The sequence below is a fragment of the Dermochelys coriacea genome, chromosome 2, assembly GCF_009764565.3.
Source record: "Dermochelys coriacea isolate rDerCor1 chromosome 2, rDerCor1.pri.v4, whole genome shotgun sequence".
In the NCBI taxonomy this organism is placed as follows: Eukaryota; Metazoa; Chordata; order Testudines; family Dermochelyidae; genus Dermochelys; species Dermochelys coriacea.
The window spans coordinates 272,265,606-272,275,807 of record NC_050069.1 but is presented as its reverse complement, the minus strand read 5'-3'; positions in this window follow the sequence as shown (position 1 = coordinate 272,275,807).

Sequence of the window (10,202 nt, the reverse complement as noted above, 5' to 3'; positions counted from 1 at the left end):
CTATCAGAGGCTCGTTCACCTGCGCATCTACCAATGTGATATATGCCATCATGTGCCAGCAATGCCCCTCTGCCATGTACATTGGCCAAACTGGACAGTCTCTACGTAAAAGAATGAATGGACACAAATCAGACGTCAAGAATTATAACATTCAAAAACCAGTTGGAGAACACTTCAATCTCTCTGGTCACTTGATTACAGACCTAAGAGTGGCTATCCTTCAACAAAAAAGCTTCAAAAACAGACTCCAACGAGAGACTGCTGAATTGGAATTAATTTGCAAACTGGATACAATTAACTTAGGCTTGAATAGAGACTGGGAATGGATGAGTCATTACACAAAGTAAAACTATTTCCCCATGTTATTTCTCCCCCCCACCCAACCCCCCACCGTTCCTCTGATATTCTTGTTAACTGCTGGAATTAGCCTACCTTGCTTGTCACCATGAAAGGTTTTCCTCCTTTCCCCCCCCTGCTGCTGGTGATGGCTTATCTTAAGTGATCACTCTCCTTACAGTGTGTATGATAAACCCATTGTTTCATGTTCTCTCTGTGTGTGTATATAAATCTCTCCTCTGTTTTTTCCACCAAATGCATCCGATGAAGTGAGCTGTAGCTCACGAAAGCTTATGCTCAAATAAATTTGTTAGTCTCTAAGGTGCCACAAGTACTCCTTTTCTTCCTGTGTACATTACAAATAAACCTTGTCTCGTGGCCGCTTTAACACTGCAAGGTCAGGTGATAATATCACCTGGTATGGAGTACCACCTTGGACACTGCTGGTATTTTCCACTAGAAACAAAGGATTCTCGCTGTATATAAATCCTATTGAAGGCTGGGAAGTAAGTCTATCAGGACTCTTCTCCACTGCCTCCCTACCCAAAAAGGGAGACTGCTGAAAACACCTGAAGAAACAAAGAAACAAAAATGGGGAAAGGCAAGGGCTGAGTCCAGGCTGAGACAGGGGTCTATCCTATGAAGGGAAATAACTGGAACTCTGAGCTGCAGAAACTCTGCAACCTGCCTAAAATAACATTTAGGATGAGAAATTACTATTTGTAACCTGTTTCTTTAGTGTGTTAAGATTAGTTTGCATGTTTTGTTTTATTTGCTGAGTAATCTGCTTTGTTCTATTTGCTATCCCTTATAATTACTTAAAGTTTACCTTTTGTAGTTAATAAACATATTGTTTATTTGAAAACCCAGTTTGTGCAATTCATATTGGGGGTGGAGGGAGCAAAAAGCTGTGCATATCTACCTCCACATTGAGGGAAGGGGTGATTTTTATGAGCTTGTGCTGTGCAGATCTCTCTATACCATGCAAGATAATATTATTTTGGGTTTACACCCCCAAAGGAGATGTGCACATGAGTGTTGGGTAAATCCCCGAGCTGAATCCTCCCACACAGAGCTGATTTCAGTCTGTCTCTGCCACTGGGTGTAGCCTTACGTGGGTGTGTGCTGGAGATGGCTTGAGGGGACAGCAAGGACAGGGTGAGGAAGCCCAGGCTGGTGGAATGAATGGGTTCAGTGGGTCCCCAGTATATCAGGTGGCATCCCGGACGGGGGGGTCCAACCTGTCACACTGCTATGCTGTAGTTTGAGCCCATCATCTCTTGTCCTGCCTTTTGTGGCAAGAGAAAACAACTTTTCTCCATCTTTTTTATGGCAGCCTTTCAAGTATTTGAAGATTGCTATCATCCTCCCCTCCCCCACTTAATCTCCTCTTTTCCAAACTAACCAGACCCAGTTCCTTCAGCCTTTGCTCATATGGCTGCATTCCATCCTTCTGATCATCTTTGTTGCTCACCTCTGGATCCTTTCCAGTTTCTCTACATCCTTTCTATACCATTGGTGACCAAATTTGGACACAGTTCTCCAGCTGAGGCCCAACCAGCACTGAGTATAGCGGTACTATCACCTCCCGTGACTTGCATGCGATGCCTCTGTTAGTGTAACCCAAAATTGCATTTGCTTTTTTTTGCAACAGCATCGTATTGCTGACTCATGTTGAGGTCGTGATCCACAACTCCCAGATCCTTCTCAGCAGTGCTGCTGCCAAGCCAGTTATCCCCCATTCTGTATTTGTGCATTTGGTTTTTCTTCCCTAGGTGCAGCACTTCACATTTGTCTTTAATTTCATTTTGTATCTATAGCCTAGTTCTCCAATTTATCAAGATCCCTCTGAATTTTTGCTCTATCCTCCAAATAGTTGGCAGCCCCCCCCCCAACTTTGCGTCATCTGCAAATGTGATCAGTCTGCTCTCTATGCCTATATCCAGGTCGTTAATGAAGATGTTAAACACCAGACTCAGAACAGATTCCTGTGGAACCCTACTCAAGACCTCTCCCCAATCTGACATCATTCCATTAATAGCCACTCTTTGTTTGCGGTCGTTTAACCAATTATTTATCCACTTAGTGGTAGTTCCACCAAGGCTTCATTTCTCCAGCTTACTTATCAGAATGTCACGTTGGACTGTGTCAAAAGCCTTGCTAAAGTCTTGATGGGCTGCAATTTGTCCTGCAGCTATTTTTTTTTCTTTGCTGCCTATCTTAGATCTTCCAGTACTGAGCCAAGGTGGGAATCCTAGCCTCTCACAGTGCATATTGGTAACAAGCCATCACTGCTTGATAGCTTGACATTCCCATGATCCTGAGGAATATGTATTGTGGCCAAAATGGTCTATTCTTTGCCCTCGCTTGGCCACAGGGGCTGAGTATCAGGTCTTTGTGGTCTTTGATTTTTCATGCAACAACCAGGGAGTTTGCACTGAGTGAAATTTGAGAAATTTTGTATTGCCTGGATGAGTCATGTTGTTTCTGCATGAGACTGCTGGTGATGATGAGGGTGTAAGCCAGGTGTCTCCAGCTGGATAGAGTAAACCCTGGCAGATGGGCAAGGAAATCCTATCTGTAGCTTTCAGCTGAAGCATGTCGGAAGATCCAGTTTTTGGGTGGGAGCCTCAGCAGTGTCCAGCAGGAGTGTGCACACCATCCTGTTCAGTGGGTCCTGGAACTTGAAGAACATGTCTGGTGTGGACACCACTGATGGGGTGATGTTCTTATCGGGCGATGTCTTGTTGGCAGGGATGGCATGTGCATCTGTGTACGCTTCCTCACCAAAGCTGGAGTCATAAGCGTGGCTCATCTGCCATTTCCAACTCCAGTGTCAGTGTTGGTGGCGAAGCTGGTGCTGGAGCTCGTGCTGGAGCTTGCAGTGGGACGTATATTGGTGGTGTGATAGGCTGGTATGGTGCTGCCAGTGACAATGGCTCTGGGTTCTGTGGCAACAGTTGTGTGCTGGCAGCAGAGTAGAAGGGGCCAGTGGTGATCCCAGCTTAGATGAGCCAGGTCACGCAGGGCTCTTAATGAATCCTGTATTGTGGGCCATGGCAGGCACTTCAAAAATCACCCGCAGGAATCCCTCCGGGGAACTGAAAAGGAGGTGGAGAAGTCAGGACTAGGTGACAGAACGAGGAGTAACGGTCTCAAGTTGCAGTGGGGGAGGTTTAGGTTGGATATTAGGAAAAACTTTTTCACTAGGAGGGTGGTGAAGCACTGGAATGGGTTCCCTAGGAAGGGGGTGGAATCTCCATCCTTAGAAGTTTTTAAGGTCAGGCTTGACAAAGCCCTGGCTGGGATGATTTAGTTGGGGATTGGTCCTGCTTTGAGCAGGGGCTGGACTAGATGACCTCCTGAGATCCCTTCCAACCCTGATATTCTATGATTGGAGTGTGGGGAGCTGCTGCTGGTAAGGTTCCTTCCCTGGCTTGTCATTGAAGGAGCCTGACCCATACCCTTACCTCAAAGTGGTCTGCAGTGCTGCCGCATGGGGACAGCTTGTTGCCTCAGCAATGTGGAAGGTGTGTAGGATACGCATGGGGGTATGGGCGCCGTCACAGTGCCATGGAGCTTGAGTCACTGTAGGGTCACCTGGCCTGGCGTTGGGAGCCTTCCCAGGGCCAGTGTCCCTTTCTCTTGTGAACCATCTCACCTGAGCCCTTTGTGTGTCCTTTGCCCTTTCCGCAGATAAGGAAGGTGTTCAGGCATTGGATGTTTGGTGCCAAGGCAGAGTGGGCAATGGATGCACAATGCATTTGAAGTATCAGCAGGGCTTTTGGCGTCTGTGCTGGTGCTGAGGTCAGTGCAGATGGAAGTGAGGCCATGGGCGGGCACCAAGCCCCTTCCTGGATGTTGAGGCTGAAGACAGTGCTTACTTGGAGATTAGGTCCTGAGCTTTTGCCAGCTTAGTGGAAGAGGGTCTCTGTGCCACAAGGGGTCACTGAGAGCCCATGTTATCATGTTATCATGTTTTTTTTCCACCAAATGCATCCGATGAAGTGAGCTGTAGCTCACGAAAGCTTATGCTCTAATAAATTTGTTAGTCTCTAAGGTGCCACAAGTACTCCTTTTCTCTTTGCGAATACAGACTAACACGGCTGCTACTCTGAAACATGTTATCAGTGTGATTGACAGGTGCTGAGGCTAGAGGTTTTAGTCCCTCACTAGTTGTTCACACATAGCCTTAGCTGCGGGTCCTAAGAGATTCTGGGTGTGGTGCAGAAGCCTAATACACACAATACTCAAGGAGCTGGCTGAGGAGATATCTGAGCCATTAGCAATTATCTTCAAAAAGTCATGGAAGACGGGTGAGATTCCAGAGGACTGGAAAAGGGCAAATATACTGCCCATCTATAAAAAGGGAAATAAAGACAACCCGAGGAATTACAGCCCAGTCAGCTGAACTTCAGCACCCGGAAAGATAATGGAGCAAATAATTAAACAATCAATTTGCAGACACCTAGAAAATAATAAAGTGATAAGTAACAGTAGCATCCTTCAGTTTTGAGACACCATTGGTATGCGCCCTAGAGGAAAAGAATTTACTCCGTTGATTTTATGGCAGCCATGAAGGAGGTTGAAGAGACCCACTTGAGAGTCTGTCAAATATCTGTCACATTTAAAGATGGTGTTTCAACCCTTTGGGCTCTGCCTTCTGCGAGTTCTTTTCTCCTCTGCTAAGCTGGACAGCTTTCTCTCGTAACTCCAGAGACCTTTGTTAAGCTCTTGTTTCCAAAGGCTGCAGTCTTGAGTGTGATCTTCCCATTTGTCCACATCCATGTCCATTTTTTTGGGGTCTTGCTTGCACACATCCTTGAAATGCAATTTTGGGCATCCTTGGGGTCTTTTTCCAGATGTCGATTTGCCATAGAGGATGTCCTTTGGGATGTGCCCATCATTCATTTGGCACACATGCCCAAGCCAGTGGAGGCATCTCTGTTTGAGAAGTGTTTGTATGCTGACCCATGTGAGCACCTCAGTGTTGGTGACTCTGTCCCTCCAGGAGATTCCAAAGATTCGAGGAAGGCAACGCATATGAAAGCTGTTGAGCCTCTTTTCCTGGTGAGTACAAGATCCATGTCTTGCTCCCTGTGATGGGGTGCCTGCCCCACACTGGGCTCTCAGGGGTTAATAGAGCCCTAGGTAGGCTGCGCAGGAGGCAGCCAATAAGGACTGGGCAGGCCCATATAAGAAGAGCTGCAGTACAGAACAGCTTCAGTCACGCCCTGGAGCTTGAGGAGGGAGGAGGACTGGCTGCCTGGCAGGCGGAGGGCAGCAGGCACAGACCCGGGGAGGTACAGGCATCTCCTGGCAGGCTGCAGGGATCTGCAGGCTGAGGTCTGGAGGCAAAGGCAAAGAGGGTGCTGGTGTCACAGGGAAGGGGCCCAGGGAGATCTGCAGGGGAGTTGGAGGGGACACAGCAAGTGGGAGCCATCTTCAGGGTCTCTGGGGTAGGATCTGGAGCCATGGGTATGCCTGGATCGTCCTGTCCCCAACTAACCACTTAGGAAGTGGCTGGCCTGAGGGACTGTGATGCTGTCCCCAGAAGGGGGGAACACGAAGAGAACGCCGTGGTCCGGAGAGTGACGTGGCTCCCTGGAGCAGATGAGACAGTGGCCGGAGGCCACCAGAGGAGGGCACACTGGCATACAGAGCTAACCCCCAGGACAGCCTGTAACAATGCTGCCTCTGGAGGGACACAACTGAGAGTACCAATTCAAGACAAATTGCTTAAGGCAGAGCAGTTACAGCCCAAGGCTGGGGTTTCTCCACCTTTAAGGCACACCAAACCAGCCAAACAGAGAGGACTTTGGTTTTTCCCCACTGGCTAACCATAAGTCACACAAGCAATTCCCTTAGACACTCCAGTTCCCCAGTATCACCACCAGCACCACTCGTTATGGGGATGAATGATTATGGAAAACCACAGGTTTCAGAGTAGCAGCCGTGTTAGTCTGTATTCGCAAAAAGAAAAGGAGTACTTGTGGCACCTTAGAGACTAACAAATTTATTAGAGCATAAGCTTTCGTGAGCTACAGCTCACTTCATCGGATGCATTTGGTGGAAAAAACAGAGGAGAGATTTATATACACACACACAGAGAACATGAAACCAATACCCCAGTAAAAGACAAAGGGTTCTCCTGATCCCAAAGGACCAAGCCCCAGACCCAGGTCAATATACAAGTTAGATCTTACCCACAAATCATGCTGTTGCCAATCCTTTAGAATCTAAAATCTAAAGGTTTATTCATAAAAGGAAAAAGATATAGATGAGAGCTAGAATTGGTTCAATGGAATCAATTACATCTAGTAATGGCAAAGTCTTGGTTTAGACTTGTAGCAGTGATGGAATAAACTGCAGGTTTAAATCAAGTTTCTGGAGGACATCCACAGCTGGGATGGGTCATCAGTCATTTGTTCAGAGCTTCAGTTTGTAGCAAAGTTCCTCCAGAGGTCAGAAGCAGGATTGAAGACCAAATGGAGATTAGGCAGCTGCCTTTTATAGTCTCCTCCAGGTGTAAGGACCCCTCTTTCTTCTTACTGTGGAAAATTATAGCAGCAAGATGGAGTTTGGAGTCACATGGGCAAGTCACATATCCATGCATGAATCAGTTCTTTGCAGGCCGATGCCATGTTTACATGTTAGTTTGAAGGTTCCCAGGAAAGCTCAGATGTGGATTGACGTCTCCCAAAGTCCATTGTCAGTTAAGTGTTTCTTGACTGGGCACTTACTGAGAAGAGGCCCTTCTCAAGAAGCTGACCAAATGCTTCACTGAGGCTACTTAGAATCAAAACACATTGAGATATAAGTACATAGCCAATATTCATAACTTCAATTACAAAAATGATATACCCATACAGACAGCACAATTATAACCAGCAAATCATAACTTCTCCAGAGACACCTTACACAACAACCTTTGTACAATATTTGCTGCAAATATATAACAGTGGTTGCAACAATGAGCTATATGGTCACAGGTTATGTCAGTAATGTCACACAGCCAGCAGGAGGCGTCACAGTGGTGAGTTGAACCCTGTCACACTCCCATACAAAAGTGTGCTGATAATACATGCATGATAAACACAGATATTTTTGTGTTCTGACAGTTTTTTGTTTTGCCAGATCCTCTTGTTCAGTCTAGACATTGTTGTGGCATCTTTTCCCATGTGGATGTTGAGTTCTGTTTTAAGTGAAAGGTTGACTGTGATAGTGGACCCCAGGTATGTGAACTCATTCACCACTTCCAGTTCATAGCTGTTCTTAATGGAGGGTGCTTCCTCAACTCCCTGGCACATTGCTAGTCCTTTTTAGCCTTATAGTGAGTCTGAAGCCTTGGCAGGCTTTAGAAAACTGTCCACTAGGTATAAAGATGAGCTTTTGTGTAGGCTGTCACTGCTGCATCATCAGCAAAGAGTCTTGGTTTTAGGTTTGAGTCTTGCAAGATTGAACAACTTTCCATCAGACCTTGTGTGCAGGTAGATTCCCTCTGCTGAGGAACCAAAGCTTGTTTCAGCAGCAGGGAGGAGAAGATCCCAAACAGAGTTGGGGAAAATACACGGCCTTGCTTGACTCCGCTACTAATCTGGAAAGCCACTGAGCCTTCGTACTGAACTGTGCTGTGCATGTTTTCAGGGAAGGATTGTATCATGCTGAAGAGCTTGGGCGGGGGGGATGGGGAGGGACATCCAATCCTTTCTAGAAGTGCGAATAGTCCACTTCTACTGACAAGGTCAAAGGCCTTTGTGAGATTGGTGAAGGTTATGTAGAGGGGCTTCTTTTGTTTTCTGCATTTCTCTTGTAGTTGTCTCAGCGAGCAGATCATGTTGATAGTAGCCCTTTCAGCTCTGAAGCCGCACAGTGAGTCAGGATAGATTCTGTCTGCAAGGATCTGAAGTCTGTTCAGGACAACTCAGGCAAAGGCTTTTCCCATAATACTAAGAAGGAAAAGTTGTCAGGTACTAATATTTTATCTTTCCAAAAAGAAAAGGAGTACTTGTGGCACCTTAGAGACTAACAAATTTATTAGAGCATAAGCTTTCATGAGCTACAGCTCACTTCTCACGAAAGCTTATGCTCTAATAAATTTGTTAGTCTCTAAGGTGCCACAAGTACTGCTTTTCTTTTTGCGAATACAGACTAACACGGCTGCTACTCTGAAACCTGTCAATATCTTTCCAGCAACTCCTGCAGCAGATCAGGTACCAGATGTATTGGTTCTTCTTCTCCTCTGGACTTTACGGCTGACACCGAGACGGGGGGGTCCTGGTGCATGGGCAACTCAGGGTCTCTGTATCATTTGCCCAGGCTTGCGTCCTAGAGAAGTACTCCTGTTTCACCTCAAGTGTCGACCCAGCAGTCACCGTTCTAAGCTTGATGAGGAACAGTCAGCACGGATCTGTGAAGAACAAACCATGTCAAACCAGCCCGGAGCTTTCTTTGACAGGGTAACAAGCCTTGCAGATAGGGGTAGACATGGTATATCTTAACTTTTTAGTAAGACTTTTGATACTGTCTCGCATGATCTTCTCATAAACAAACTAGGGGGAAAAACAATCTAGATGGAGCTACTATAAGGTGGGTGCATAACTGGTTGGAAAACTGTTCCCAGAGTGTAGTTATCACTGGTTCAGTCAGGCTGGAAGGGCATATCAAGTTGGGTCCCGCAGGGATCAGTTCTAGGTCTGGTTCTGTTCAATATCTTCATCAATGATTTAGATAATGGCATAGAAAGTACACTTATAAAATTTGCGGATGATACCAAGCTGGGAGGGATTGCAAGTGCTTTGTATGATCTGGACAAGCTGGAGAAATGGTCTGAAGTAAACAGGGACATGAAATTCAATGAGGACAAATGCAAAGTCCTCCATTTAGGAAGGAACAATCAGTTGCACACACACACCATGGGAAATGACCGCTAGGAAGGAGTCCTGCGGAAAGGGATCTGGGGGTCATAGTGGATCACAAGCTAAATATGAGTCAACAGTGTAACACTGTTGCAAAAAAAAGTGATCATTCTGGGATGTAGTGCAGGGGCAGCGAGTTGTATGGGCCTGTGGTGCCCATGCTCCAGCACGGCGGCCTGGCTCCACCAAAGTTCGGAGCTGTCTCTCTCCCCGGGCCTTACCTGCCTGCCACCCCCCTGTGCACTTCCCCCGGAGCATCCCCCCACCCAGCCCCACATGTCACCCTCAGGCAATTTAAAAGGGCTCCACTTCCGGAAGCGGATGGCACATCCCTGTGGCCCCTGGTGGGGGGCGCGTCTCTACATGCTGCCCCTGCCTAGGAGCTGCTGCCAGAGGGGAGTGCAGGTCACTTTGGGGAGCCGCCCAAGGTAAGTGCTGCACCCCTCACCCTCTCCCGCACTCCAACCCCCTGCCCCACCCAGACCCTGCACCCAAACTCCCTCCCAGAGCCTGCCCCCTGCACCCCTTCCCATAACCCAACCCCCTGCCCCAGCCTGCACCCTAACTCCCTCCCAGAGCCCACCCCCTGCATCCTGTCCTGCACCCCACCCCCCTGCCCAGACCCTGCAGGCAAACTTCCTCCCAGAGCCTGCCCCAGCCCAGCCCCCAGCCCCAAACTCCCTCCCAGAGCCTGCCCCCTGCACCCCCTCCCACGCCCCAGCCTAGACCTTGCATCCCAACTCCCTCCCAGAACCCACCCCCTGTACCCTCTCCTTCACCCCAACTGCCTGCCCCAGCCCAGAGCCCACACCCAAACGTCCTCCCAGAGCCTTAGCCGGGGGGCGGGAGCCAGGACTTGGACCTGTTCTGGGCACCACCAAAAATTATACCAACCTGCTGCCCCTTTTTACTAGCAGGAGTATTGTAAGCAAAACACTAGAAGTAATT